Below are 15,009 nucleotides of genomic sequence, written 5' to 3'. Positions count from 1 at the left end.
CCACTGCTGCCCTTAGTGCTGTGGACACAGAATTGAGCAGTACACTAAGCACTGGCCCTGCCTGTGGAGATTTCAGTTTGTAGTGATGGGATATTGGCTAAAAACTGTGAATAAACTAACACTCACACAGAGAAAGTTAGGGAAAACTGCAGGTGACTGGAAGCTAACAGCCTAGATAAACTGAGAAGCTCAAATAAGCTGGATATTTGAGTTTAGGCAGGGATTGAAGATGGTATTTAGAAGACAGTGTTGGCCCAAACCTTTTCGCCTACTGTGAGATACAAGATAGGGGCGTAGTCTGTGGACTGGTTGTCTGGGCGGCAATACCGTAGTGGAAGTAAAAGAAGGGCTGAGAAAAAGTTGAAGGATAGACTGAGACCATGGATTGGGCCAGGGCTTCAAGGTTGTTTGTTTTGGAATCACAAGTATCTGCTTTGAACTGTAAACATCAGGGAGTGGCAGAAGTGACTTTGGGGAACTTAGGAGATTCCCATTGTCCTTTTGCCCTCAGTATAACTGAACATTTTTTTGTTCCCTGCCATGCTGAAGTTGGTTCCACACCAGGAGCTACTAGTACCAGTCTTTGGGAATTGGTCTTCATGTTTGCTCATAGTCATTTTATTTATTTCCCCAAAAACAAAATGCTGATGGAAAGTTCCTCTCCCTCAAATTCCCAATGTCAAAGTCAGTAGAGCCAAGAGTTGTACAATATTTTTTTGCTCTGGACTCCAGATCATATTGAATAAAATCTAGGAAACCCCTTTCCCAGAAAGATGCCCCTAGATACACACATACACCATTTTGAAAACGATCTCAAGGTGTTCATGAAACACTTGAGGTCCATGAATCTCAGGCTAAGAATCCTCTGCATTTGATATTCCTCTGTATGTCATCTAGCATAATTTTTAACTAATAAAAAATGAATTCTATAAGCAGAAATTAAGCATCATACTACTGAAGTAAAATTGTCTTTTAATTGTACATGAACATTTCATTAATATTGGTCTTGTAACTTAGGTCACAGGTGCACCCATAACAAGCCAAAATACTAGTTAAACCAGTTCTCAGAGGGCTCTTGGGGTGTATATTCCTGACAGAGCAGTTTGGGGATACTTGATGCAGACATAAGTAGGTCAGACAGTGGAGAAGAACAGGTGCATATTTATCACCGGGTAATTGGACCTCTACTGAGATAATTTGTTACAGAGAATTGTATTGGTTTCTGTTTAGTGCAGATTCTATCCTGTTCACAAAAGGAAAGTATACACTTCAAAATTGCACTATATACATTTATTCATTAAGGACTAATTCTCAAACTTTGAACATCAGAGAGGCAGTCTCTTCCAGGTGCAACCCTCATGACTATAGCTGATTTTGGACACCATTCTCCCAAATTATTTCTTATATAATTATTATCATTATAGTAAATGTGCACAATACATTGTTTTATAACCCAAATAGATTGGCAAGTTTTTTGTTTTGTTTTGTTTTGTTTTTTCTATAAAAACACAAAGAAGCAGGGGACTGGGCATGTCAGGGCTGACTCACGGGCTGTGTAGGGCTCAGGGGGCCAGGAGACCTGGGTCTGGTGGGTGGGAGGGCGCCGTCCTGGGGCCGCAGCGGCCGAGAGTGGGAGATGGCGGCGCGATGGAGCAGCGAGAACGTGGTGGTAGTTTCGTGACTTCCAGGCAACTGCGATGTCTGTGGACTGTCTTGGGCAACATGCTGTGCTTTCCGGCCGCAGATTCTTATACATCGTCAATCTCGAAGCCGCCTTCGAAGGTCACCGAAAGATCTGTCGCCAGAGCAAATGGAACATTGGAACTGTGCAGTGGAAACCTCATGACAGCTTTGCACACTATTTTGCAGCTTCGGGGCGGGACCACTCTACAGACTATCTGAGTCTGTTCTTGTCAGGAAAGGCAGTCTGCAGAAGGAAAGCGTCTGAGCAAAGAAAGAAGAGCAACTTTGTGGGCTTGAGAAGGAACAGAAAGCCGCCCTTCCAAGCCATTTCCAAAACAGGGTCTGACTTTAACCGTGGATGTCCGAGGTTGCACTGATTTTCAGGACTATTCTGAAAGAGAAAGGGAGGGACAGTCTCCTGCCTTTCCACTCTCAACCTCTTTCCTGGGTGATAGAAGGAACTCTTTTAGTCGGTTTATACCTCGGGGCCCTTATTCCCCTCTCACCCTCAGTCCTTGATCGTCTAGTCCAGGGTTTTCTAACCTTGGCACTACTGGCATGTTAGACCAGGACATTCTTTGTCGTGGGGGCTGTCCTGTGCATTGTACGAAGTTCAGTAGCATCCCTGGCCCCTACGTACTAAATCTCAGTAGTATACTCCCCATCTCTTGTTATGACAATCAAAAATGTCTCTAGACACTGTCAGATGTCCTCTGGGAAGCAAAATCACCTCTGATTGGGAACCACTGATTTAGGCTGATGCCTCAGTACTTGTACTCAGTGGATTAACACTGCATTTGTTCAGGCGTGCTAAGGAACAGAGTCTTTTTTTGTTTATTTGTTTTTTCACCATTAATCATTTTAAAGTGAACAATTCAATATCCTTCACGACATTCACAGTGTTGTGTAACCACCACCTTTATCTAGTTCCAAAACATTTCTATCCTTCCAGGGTAAAACCCCTTACTCATTAAGCAGTTTCTCCCCTTTCCTCCCTCCCTCACAACTCCTGGCAACCACCCCAGTCTGCATGCTGTCTCAATGGATTGACCTATTCTGGATCTTTCATATAAATAAAATCATAAGAAAAACAAAGAAGCACAGCATTTTTCTGTTCCAAACTCTCTCTAAACTGAATTTAGGTTTCCTAGTGGCAACTGTCCAGTTGGTTTTCACTCCTAGTTCTATGACCTTGGGCAAGGAGCTTAACCTCTCTGTGTTTTAGTTTCCTCAACTGTAAAACTGGAATAAGAAGAACACTTACGGGTTATTGAGAGAATTCTGTGAGAACTTTGAACAGTGCCTGACACTTCGTAAGCACAACTGATTGCGGTTGTTATTCTTCCCCTTCCTTCCTTCCTTCCTTCCTTCCTTCCTTCCTTCCTTCCTTCCTTCCTTCCTTTCTCTCTCTTTCTTTCTTTCCTTTCCTTTCCTTTCTTTCCTCTATTTCTTTCCTTTCTTCCTTTCCTTTCCTTTCTTTCTCTCATTCTCTCTTTTTTGAGACAGAGTGTCACTCTGTTACCCAGGCTGGTACGATCTCGGCTCACTGCAACCTCCGCCTCCTGGATTCTAGGCCTTTCTCCTGCCTCAGCCTATGGAGTAGCTGGGATTACAGGCGCGCACCACCACTCCCGGATAATTTTGTATTTTTGGTAGAGATGGGGTTTCACCATGTTGGCCACGCTGGTCTCAAACTCCTGACCTTAGGTGATTCACCCACCTCAGCCTCCTAAAGTGCTGGGATTACAGGCATGAGCCACTGCACCTGGCTGCCCTGCAATTTCTTGGTTCCTCAATTTTAGACCTCGTGCTGCATATCATCCAGGTCCCCTGGCCCCATTCTGCATCTTGTTGTCTGCCCTGGCGCTGATCAGTATGGACATTTTCAATGGGCTTCTTTATCCTCTGACTCCTGCTTTAGTTTGGCCAAGAGAATACCTACAAGAGATCCAGGGGAAGAGTGAAGAGTGAAGCTGGTATATTTATTCTCTGGTTCTGTTGGCTGCAGTCTGAATCCCCCAGGAAATGTCCCAACATCTGCCAGGAAACCTCTCTACACAGCCCTCTCCAAAGAGCTGCAGGTCCCAGGCTCCATCTTATGCCCATCAAGCTCAAGGATAGTACGGATTAGTAGCTCCAGTAATCTATGCTGCCCATTTATTTGTAAATAATAATTTAAATAAATTATCCTCAACTTTTCTAGTTCAAGTAAACATTCCACTTCCTGCTCATGTCCTGATTGATACAGATATCTAAAGACTTCCCACACTGAAAGAAAAGATATAGCCTAAAACACAAATACACTTATCTACCCTCATCTTTCAATGTATTTGTATCATAGTATTGTGGCTAAATAATGTTAAGTGTTTTCCTTATTATGTCCATGGAAATATTGTTCACCGCAGGATCACTTGTATACTATAACTACATTCTCTTGTTTTTCCTAATTTGAATACTGCCTCTTTTGTTTGCCTCCTTTCTGTGTTTCTAATACTAATTTGTCCCCCAACTCTCTTCCAGTGCTGCAAAATACTTCTGAATTTGGTCATTTTTCAGTTCCTTTTTTTTTTAAACTTGTCCAATCTGAACTGGTTAATCTGTAGGTCTGCTTTATAGCGATCATGCTGATGCTTCTCCATCTGCGGAAGAGCCAGCCCCTTTACCGCTCACCTGTATTGAATGGTTTTTTTGTTAAGTCACAAATCTCTTGGTTTACTCCCTATTTTTGGAGAAGATCCTCCAACAGCTTTCTGAGAAAAGAGAAATTTTTTGAGATTTTGCATTTGGCAATCTTAAGCCTGTTTGAGCTCAGATGCATTCCTAGCCACTCCCTTGGTCATCTCTGTAGTGAGCTCAGATGCATTCCTAGCCACTCCCTTGGTCATCTCTGTAGTGCCAGTGGCTGGCCCCTGCCACTGCATTTCCACTGATGGCCGCTGACTTCTGCCTGAATTCAGCCAATAGAAGACAATGAAGGAATATTGAGAGGTAGAGAGAAGGAGGAAGTCAGGCTATTTCTTGCTTTCCTTCCCTGTTACTTGCAGCATTTCTGGCAGCAGTTGTGTCTCCTCCATGGCTCCAGATCCTGCCAGACCTGCCTGCTCCAGAGGGAGATCCCACCTCTTGGGTTCAGATTTCTACCTCCCATCCCAGTTGGCTTCTTTGATCTTCCACCACCTCTGTAACCAATTCTTTGCATGAAAGACACTGGAGTTTGAGTCCTCATGAGGTCTCTGTTTCCTGCTTATGACCTAAAAAATATGATGCATTTCTGAAAATATATTTATTCAAACTTCATACGATTTTAGTTTGGTCAGGTAGGGATTTCTAGTGTGAAAACAATTTTATCTTAGAATTCTGTGAGCATTACTCTGTTGTCTTCTTGTTATCAGTGTGGTGATGAATTTAAATGCCATTCTAAAATAGACTCTCTGGATAATTCTTGTTTTTTTGTCTTGTTTTTGTTTTGTTTTTGTTTTTGTTTGTTTTGGTTCATTGTGCTGGGCAGTAGGTGGATCCTTTGGATCCTTTTTAGGTTTAGAAAATTTAAACGGCTGGGGGTGCTGGCTTATGCCTGTAATCCCAGCATTTTGGGAGGCCGAGGTGGGCAGATCACCTGAGGTCAGGAGTTCGAGACCAGGCTGACCAACATGGAGAAACTCTGTCTCTACTACAAATACAAAATTAGCTGGGCGTGGTGGTGCATGCCTGTAATCCCAGCTACTTGGGAGGATGAGGCACAAGAATCGCTTGAAACTGGGAGGTGGAGGTTGCAGTGAGCCACGATCGCACCATTGCACTTCAGCCTGGGTGACAAGAGCAAAACTCCATCTCAAAAAAAAAAAAAAAAAAGAGAGAGAAAAGAATATTTTATTGCATTCATTAATAGTTTTCCCTCTCTATTTTCTTTGTTGTCTTCCACGAAACTTTCAATCACATGTTGTCAAAACTTCTAGATTTGTCTTCTAATTTTCTTATCTTTTATTCTATTTTTCCATTTTTCTTTTTTGTCCCTTTTTATGGGAAATGTTCTCAACTTTGTCTTCTAACCCTTCTGTTAAACTTTTTTCTGTCATATTTGTTATTTTCTTTTATCTTTTGAGATAGGGTCTCACTTTGTAACCCAGGCTGGAGTGATCTCAGCTTACTGCAGCCTAAGCCTCCCAGTCTCAAGTGAGCCTCCTGCTTCAGCCCCTCAAGTAGCTGGGACTACAGGTGTGCGCCACCACACCTGGCTAATATTTTTTTGTATTTTTCGTGAATATGGGGTTTTGCCATGTTGCCCAGGCTTATTTTCCTTTTTTTTTTCTTTAAATATTATTCCTTGGAGATATTTATTGAGGATTAAAAGGAAAGATTTTTTAAAAATTAGAATGGTGGCCAAAGGGAAAAGCACATTTCTTCTGCTCCTTTAGATGTTGCCCTTTGATGTAACTGTAGTACATTCAAGTGGACCTGTCCACTAGGAAGACTCAGGAGAGAAGTCGGGCCTGGAGATAAAGATTCAGTTGTCATCTTCGTGGAGATTGCCAAGGAGGGGAATGATGGAAACATGAGAAAAAGGTTGCTGACAGTCTTGAAAATAACTTAGCGGTCTCAGCTTCTGCCTGCAGCAACTTGGGGGTTCCTTTCTGGTCAGACACCTTCTGGAAATTTTTGTTTTTAATGAATTGAGATTTTACACCTTCACCTTCAATTTGCATTTTAATACCTTCAGCATGGGCAGGGTAATCAGTATACCCTGTGGATTCAAACCATAGTGGCGCACTTCCACAACCATACTCTCAGAGCTTCCCTAACACACACATAATTTTCTTGGCTGAGATACTCCTGCCCCATGCCCATATTTGTTATTTTCAAGGGTTCTTGTTCCCCTTAATGCTCTTTAAAAAGTAATAGCATCTTAGTGAACTATGATAGCACCACTGCACTCCAGCCTGGGCCACAGAGTGAGACCCTGTCTTGAAACGATAATAATAATAATAGAATAGTATTTTATTATTCTCATATATACAGAATGCTTTCTTATTTCCCTGAGAATAATAATGATAGGTTTTTGTTTTGTGAGGTTTGTTTTTGTTTTTGCTTCTGTTACCTATTTATCTCTATTTCCACCAGGCTCTCTTTCGTTCATTTGTTTGCCTTGGTACCTGTGTTTTCTCCAATTTCTGGTGGCACATAGCAGTTCAGTCATATTTAGGAGGTAGACCCCAAAACCTAATTGGTACTATGGGTATGGTAAAACAAATAGGCCTCATTCTAGAATGATTGTGTATGATAGGCCATTTCAATCCAGACCCTTGATATGTCCATATCTATGGGTCAGTTTTCTTAATAATGGTCAATTTTCTTGGGGAGCAGAGTCTTTCAGTCTTCTGCATGTTTAGGGCTAGAGGTAGAGAAAGCTTAGCTGTCCATACTTTCTGAAACAGAAAGGGAGCTTCAAGTGTCCTATAGAGACTTTCATTCCATCTCCCAATTTTCAATATGCGCTTCACTCCCAATTTCAATTATACCTGGTATCCTTAAGTCAAGAGCATCTCTGGAGCTTTTTTTTCCCAAAGTAAACCCTCTGTGAAGGAGGGGCAGTACAGACTAATAAGCCTAAGGTTACATGATTCTAACAACTCTTTTCTTGTTTGTTTGTTTTAGAGATGGAGTTTTGCTCTGTCGCCCAGGCTGGAGTGCAATGGCACGATCTCAGCTCACTGCAACCTCCACCTCCTGGGTTGAAGCAATTCTTGTGCCTCAGTCTCCCAAGTAGCCGGGATCACAGGCACGTGTCACCACGCCGGGCTAATTTTTGTATTTTTAGTAGAGACGGGGTTTCACCATGTTGGTCAGGCTGGTCTCAAACTCCTGACCTCGTGATCCATCTGCCTCGGCCTCCCAAAGGGCTGGGATTACAGGCGTGAGCCATCGTATCCAGCAGGTTCTTCCAACTCTTAAGCCTTTCCAAGAAACTGTGATATCAACTTTATTATTGTTGGCTTCCCACCTTGCAAACAGGTTTCAGCTTTATCCACTCTAATTCAATTACTATTTATCCAACTCCCTTCTGTCTCCCAAATTTTGTTGATAATTGTGGTATCCACCTAAATTCCTGTTTCCTCCTCCATAGTACAGTGTTGTCTGTGGGACTAAGCTACTCAGCCAAAGTCTGTACTTACCAAGACTCCTTACACCTCAGTGAGGCCATATGATTAGTTATAATCAATAAATCATGAATGCAAGTAGCATGTTTTTCTCCAGACCTTTAAGAAGTGTGCACTTTCCCAAGCTTTAGGGGATAATAGATTCATAAGATGGAAGGGGCCTGGAACCTTGAATCACCACAAGGAAAAAAAACAGGTTCCTCTTTCTTTGCTGACACAAAAATCTGCAATCGACTGTTACATGAGTAAGACATAAATCTCAGGCCGAGGCGGGCGGATCACTTGAGGTCGGGAGTTTGAGACCAGCCAAACCAACATGGAGAAACCCTGTCTCTACTAAAATTACAAAACATTAGCCGGGCGTGGTGGTGCATGCCTGTAATCCCAGCTACTCGGGAGGCTGAGGCGGGAGAATAGCTAGAACTCGGGAGGCAGAGGTTGCGGTGAGCCGAGATCGCGCCATTGCACTCCAGCCTGGGCAACAAGAGCGAAACTCCGTCTCAAAGAAAAAAAAAAAAAAAAAAAAAAAAAAAAACTCGTAAATTTCCCTTGCATCAAGCTACTTTAATTTTGGGAAGCAAACAATGTTTTGTACTATCCGTTATTTGCTCTCATGCTCTCTTCATCACTGTAGGTTTACACATTTTTTGAATTGCTTTTATTGCCAACTTGTGGGCATCTTAAGAAAGCAAAAATAAAGCCCTGGGTTTCACTACCATTTTAACCAGAAGTCCCCTTGAACAATGTGACCACTTGAGCCAAATGTTTGACTACTGAGTAACATCAAAGTTCTTGTATCTAGGGACTACTTTTTCCCTGTTCCAGCAATAAAATGCTATTTCTGCCCTTCGTTTTTAAACCTAAATAATGATGTTTGCTTCACAGCATAGAAAAACAAAGAAAAAAAAACCCTATGATCCTACAACCCAGACACAACTAGTAATGCATTGGTGTATTCTCCCACATCTCCCAAATATGTATAATGCAAAAATGTTACGTGAGGTTATACAGTATATGCATTTTTAAAATTCTCCTCTTTTCACTTAACATTATATCACATGCTTCTCGCCTGAACTATCACAATCTTTTCAAAAATACTGTTAGTTTATTTATTTATTTCTGCTATCCACTAGTAAGAGTCGCAAAATATCGTTTTTATTGGTAGTATTTTTCCAGGTAGATATAACCTATATTACATAATCATCTTCCCTCCCATTGTTGGAAATGTTTGTTATTTTAATTATTTCATTATTATAACAAAATATCATAAGTGTCTTTGAACATAAATGATTTATTTTAGTTTGGATTGTTTCGCTAAGTGAGTTTTCTTCAAAATGAAGTGAGTTAGCCAGGCGCAGTGGCTAACACCTGTAATCCCAGCACTTTGGGAGGCCGAGGCGGGCAGATCACGAGGCCAGGAGTTCAAGATCACCTGTCCAACGTGGTGAAACCCCGTCTCTACTAAAAAGACAGGAAAAAAAAAAAAATAGCTGGACATGGTGGCGCATACCTGTAATCCTAGCTACTCAAGAGGCTGAGACAGGAGAATCGCTAGAACCAGGGAGCTGGAGGTTGCAGTGAGCCGAGGTCCCGCCACTGCACTCCAAGCCTGGCAACAGAGCTAGACTCCATCTCAAGAGAAAAAAAAAAAAAAAAAAGTGAGTCACCATTTGCACGAGCTTCCTGGTGGAATGGAGAAGTGCTAGGGCAGCAACAGAAGGGATCTTGTTCCAAGAACATGGGTAAGGGAGCTGATTAGTTTCCTAAGACTGCCCAAACAACCATAAACTGGGTAACTTAAAAAGACAGATTTATTCTCTCACAGCTCTAGAAGTCAGAAATCTAAAATCAAGATTTTGGCCGGGTTGGTTGTTTTCTAGGTGCTCTGAGGGACAATCTGAGACCTCTTTCCTTGCTCCTAATGATTGAAGAAAATCCTTGGCATTCTTGGTTTGTAATTGCATCACTCCACTGTGCCTCCCTCTCAACATGGCTTTTGTCCTGGTGACTGTGTCTCTAAATTTCCCATTTCCTATAAGGACAATAGTCACTGGATTACTGGATTTAGAGCCTACCTGAATCCAGCGTGACCTCCTCTTAACTTGATTAAATCAGCGAAGACTGTTTTCAAATAGGTCACACTCACAAGTACCACAGGTTAGGATATCAACATATCTTTCTGAGCAACACAGTGCAATTCACTTCAGGAGCAACTGTCTTTTTGTCTGCCCTAAATGAAAACGAGTGTGGGAGTATTGAGGGTCTCAAATGTAAAGGAATTCTCCCATTTGTATCTGAAAGTCTGTCTGAATCTACTTGGTGGTACTTTGGTCAAGCACTTCAATTCCCAGAACTCAAAGCTGTAATCCCTGAGATTCCCCATTAAAGAATAAACAATAAAAGCCTGGTTCTGTAGTGTTTCCCTGAACCAACAGTCTTTAATCCTAGGGGAAAAAAGGTATTAATATAGCTAGATTTAGTGTGGCATTTACAAGCTCTTTTGCATTAGGAGGGACAAAGAATGTTCTCAAGCTGGAAAATTTTGGAAAACATGTTATCTAAGGTTCTCCATATTCCCCTGGCTCCTGGGGCTGCCTGCTTCCCTTCCTGGGGAAGGTGAAAAGGAGTTAGCTTTTCCTGAGAGAATGGAGACCTTCCCATCAACTTTTTCTTCAGAGAGTCCACGAAGGCTAGGTCCTCCCTGCCCCTTCTCATCCTGCACCCCTGCTCAAATTGGGTTTCAACGAATTCTTTAAGCCAGAGAAAGGACAAAGCAGTTCAAAGCTGTTGAAGATACTTCTGGCTTAGTATTCAATACTGAAAGCAAAAGCAAATGACTCCAAGGTCATAATTCCTTCAAATTTCCTCTAGCAGGTTTCCTGTGCCATTGTCATTTGAGGGTGTGAAGCTACTAGGATCAGACCCTCAGCTCCAAACTCCCTTTCTGCTAGTATCTCACAAATACCTGTGAACAGGTGCCTCAACCATGACTAGCAAGTGGAGTTCTAGGGGGACAGAAAATCCAAATCTCTTGTCTTGGAATGCTCCTTTGAACTCCACATTTCTCAACTGAATTCCAATTCACTATGGATGACTTATTTCATCTAAAAGCTGGAAGCTTTTAATGCACCTAGAAAATTATTTGTTACTAGACTTAGTAACCAGGCACCAAAACATCTTTTACTGTAGTATCTACTTACTATACTACCCAAGAATGGCACACTACTCACATCTTCAAAAGCTGTAACCAAGAACACCATATGGCTGTGTAGTCGTGGCCGAGTGGTTAAGGCGATGGACTTGAAATCCATTGGGGTTTCCCCGCGCAGGTTCGAATCCTGCCGGCTACGGTTTTAGCCTGACTTCTCCCAAATAGTTTCTTTCTAATTGCACCCCAAAGGCAACTGAGTCTCCTGGATTACAGTTGTGTCATCTCCTTTGGTAACCCTGCCTTGTGCTCTGCGTTCTATCTGTCATCATTGTAGGTAACCCTGCCTTATAGTTTGCCTCTTTCTCTGAGTCCATTAACCTCCTCCTCCAACACCTGAGACAACTGTGTCTCCAGTAAGAGAGAATCTATTGTGGTGTAAACACCACCTAACGTTAATCCACCTAACATTAATCCTAATTTGAGGAAGGCAATTCTCTTTTCCTCACCTACAAACTCTGAGAATTGAAGTCAGACTCCATGGAGTTTTCTCTGTAGATAAGTCTAAGTTGCTTGTCTGGGGTGTGAAGATTTTGCCTATTGTGTATTAAGTGTTTTGTTACCCCAAGTTTAGGGACTGTCTGTCATTCAACAGCAATAAGGCATTACCTGTTTTGCAGCAATAATAACAATGACTGTGATTGTAACTTCAATATAAATGGTTGGTTTGTAGACAGTACCACACACATTGTATCTTCTCGGCCTGAAAATTCGAGAGCCCAAGAATGGGAAAGGTTTATTAAACCACAGGAAGTGGATGTTAAAGCTAACCTCTGACTGCCAAGCCCTTATTATTTTTATTCTATTGATTTTGTTAAATGCCTTCATCTTACAGTTTAGAAAAATTCCAGGTGAAGTTCTCTGGCCCCAGTCTATTCTTCCTATCTTCTCCAGCACATTCAAAGACCAAGAACACTTATCTGGGCTTTACAGTACATTCAGGAAACAAGGTGTAACTTCAGACACTCAGTACTTTGGTTCTCATACAGAAGAAAGTTGGGAAGAAAAGGTCTAGGGAGGAGAAGAAAAGATACGGAAAAACAAGAAAACGGAAGAGAGGAGAAAGGCCAGGAGATGGAAGGAATGGAACAAAAGAGAAGCTAGCAGGGTGCCAAATACAGGAATGTTCTCACCCCTCTTGGCCACTTTTATTCTGAGTTTCCTCTGTCTTAGCAACCCCTAAATGCCCTTGCTCTTGTTCTGACAAGTAACTTTCCACTTTCTCCACTCTTTGAAATCAGCCCCTGATGTCAAGGCGCTTCTTAAAGTCCAACACTTTCACAGAGACATTTGGATTATTTCCAGTTTGGCCATTACAACTAGTGCTGCCATGAATATACTTGTACATGTATTTCAGTGAATATAAATAAATATTTTTGTTGGAGAGATATACTTACGTGTGGAATTGCACAGTCACAGTACATGTATACATTCAAGCTTTAATATATAATGCTAAGTCATTCTCGCAAGTGGTTGAGCCAATTTACACCCCCTGAGCAAGTATCACATTGTCCTGATTGCTATGGCTTTTTAAGTTCCCCCCCCACCCCCACCTTTCAGGAAGCTCGATTTTTATTTTAAATCGGACATACATTCACTAACACATTGCCTGAAGCTTCAGATATTGTTGAAAGTAGCAATGTTGACATTCCTCATGTGTTCCTGAAACTTGGGAATCTCCTCAAAAGTCTGTGGCCACTTCGTCATCTTCCCTCATACGTTTGATTGACATCTTGTGGATTCTATAATTTGGAGTTGCCCAGGTCAGCTAGTGCAGCTGGAGCGTACACAATCCCCCAGCTGGACCATGTCAATATCTTCATTCCAGGATTTCATGTCTAGAAGGATGGAGGATTTGAACATTTACATGAGCTTTTTGACCATGCAAATAAGAGGCAGATGCTAGACAACTGTATTCTCGATAACTTTTAATAAGTACATTTTGTGTCATTTAAACCTAGATTCTCCTTAGGGCCTTAAACTAACTGTGACTTTGAGTTTTCAGAATTGCCTGGAATGTTTCTGTGATCAGAGCAGCTGGTTTTAGGAGTGAGGAAAGTCGAGAGGGTCCAGTGACAGTTAAGAAGGAATGGCAAGTGGGTCCCACCGCAGCTCTGTGGCAAAAGATGCAAAAAGCTACGTTTCTCCCCGTCGGGGAATCGAACCCCGGTCTCCCGCGTGACAGGCGGGGATACTCACCACTATACTAACGAGGAAGAACTGAGACACTATCTTTTTTGACTACCTCTAATAAACTGAAGTACTCTCGTCCACTTTTTTAAGTCTGTAAGTTTGTATTGTACTAAATTGATTATACTTGGCGAATTTACACTTTAATATGCCGCCTCAGTCGAAACGACGGGGTCTGTCAGGACAGCCTGCTTTTTTGATTGTGATGGTGTCGATATCTCTGACAGTGTTTCTAGTCATTTGCAACCAGCGAGACCGGGTGACAAAAGCAGTTGAACCACTGATTCCACAGAAACTGATAACTGACCACAGACTTGGACCTCAGACTAGGACTAAATTTCCATGAAGAGGAAAGCACTATCAACACTTGTAACAAGTATAGGCTTCAAGAGGATTTGGAGGGCAGGGAAACGCAAGGCGTCCCAGAAAACCGTGCAAAGGTTCCGCTAAACGGAAAATGATTAGGTATCTACTAATTAAGGCACCCATAATCTTAATGAAAATAGTAAGTAGTCAACAACTTCCACCCTCCATTATTGTGTGGGGGGTTTCAGGATCGGGGAAGTACCAAACTCAATTCGCAATACCTGAATTGGTTTAAATTTCCTTCTTCTAAATCTTCTCTTGTTAGCTCGTAGTCGGCAGGATTCGAACCTGCGCGGGGAGACCCCAGTGGATTTCTAGTCCATCGCCTTAACCACTCGGCCACGACTACACGGCCTCACCACGGTTTTTTTTCACGTTACAGACATGAAAAAATGCAAATCAGGATAACTACCGTATTGGTACAAGAAAATTGGCTTTGTGAGTTGAATGTAAACTTTCAGATACAACGAGAGTTTGGTTTAAAAAAAAAAAAAAAAAGCCAACCTCCTGTGCCACCTGGACAAGAGCACTGGAATGAGAGTCCTCCCGCGTGAGGATGAGCAGCATCAGCGTTCCAAGCAAACAATACAAACTTCACGTTAGTAAACGGTGAGCGAGCTCCCGTCGGCGCCCGAAAGTAGGCTGTGATCTGAGCTCTGGCAGTGGAGTCTCTGCAGATGGAACTAAACTTTGCTAATTACGAAGTGGAGTGAGACTCTAACTTATGGCCCCCACTCATCCATTGCCTTTGAACAGCCCGTCTTTCGATAGTCCTGGACACTCGTAGGTAATTGAAGACAGAGTGGAAGATTGCATAACTTGTGTGAAATCAGCACTTTGATCGAAGTGGAAACTGGGCGAAAACAGCTGGTGATTTACATGATTTAAATGGTTACAGTGCAAAGATGTCCACTGTGGCATTGTTTGTATATAGCATATAAATATGCTAACCAGTAAGGGAACGGTGTGATGCATTCCTGTCATAGGGTACCATGCAGCTGTTAAAGAATTAGATTATTATCGTTTTATTTGGAAAATGTGTGTAAACTTTAATACACAAAATAGCGAACATAAATAGTTCTATTTATATCGAATGAACCCCCAAATTAAAGTCCATTAAAAACATCCGAAGGGACACTCACCAATCTAATAAAACAGCAAAATGGAATGTGAGAGATTAAAATATCAATTTCGATTACGTTTGTATTCTTTACATTTGTCATAAAAATAATCTGCATTATTTATGTAATTGGAAAATTAAAAATAGAAAAACAGGTACTGCAATATTTATGTAACTGGAAAATTAAAAGTGGAAAAACAGGCTAAAATATGCCATTGCATATTTATGCATTTAAAACCTGGTTGTGTAAAAACAAAAAAGTTAATACTAATTTATCCGAGGTGTTG

At 41.8% G+C, this 15,009-nt stretch overlaps 1 long non-coding RNA gene and 3 other non-coding genes across 4 annotated transcripts; 1 reads left to right on the top strand and 3 right to left on the bottom strand.

The window, feature by feature from the left end:
* Positions 1-84: 84 nt before the first annotated feature.
* Positions 85-14,095, bottom strand: LOC108585400. Its single transcript, XR_001901640.3, has 4 exons — positions 12,639-14,095; positions 11,656-11,749; positions 3,404-3,621; positions 85-1,795 (listed from the first exon to the last, which is right to left on the bottom strand). It is a non-coding gene; the product is annotated as an uncharacterized LOC108585400 (long non-coding RNA).
* On the top strand, positions 11,107-11,188 carry TRNAS-UGA. The gene has a single exon. It is a non-coding gene; the product is annotated as a tRNA-Ser (tRNA).
* Positions 13,191-13,262, bottom strand: TRNAD-GUC. Its single transcript has one exon. It is a non-coding gene; the product is annotated as a tRNA-Asp (tRNA).
* TRNAS-AGA lies at positions 13,870-13,951 on the bottom strand. The gene has a single exon. It is a non-coding gene; the product is annotated as a tRNA-Ser (tRNA).
* Positions 14,096-15,009: the final 914 nt, after the last annotated feature.

This window comes from Papio anubis, chromosome 6 (genome assembly GCF_008728515.1).
Source record: "Papio anubis isolate 15944 chromosome 6, Panubis1.0, whole genome shotgun sequence".
Taxonomy (NCBI): domain Eukaryota; kingdom Metazoa; phylum Chordata; class Mammalia; order Primates; family Cercopithecidae; genus Papio; species Papio anubis.
The sequence above is the reverse complement of the archived record's forward strand: the minus strand, read 5'-3'. Positions and strand labels throughout refer to the sequence as shown.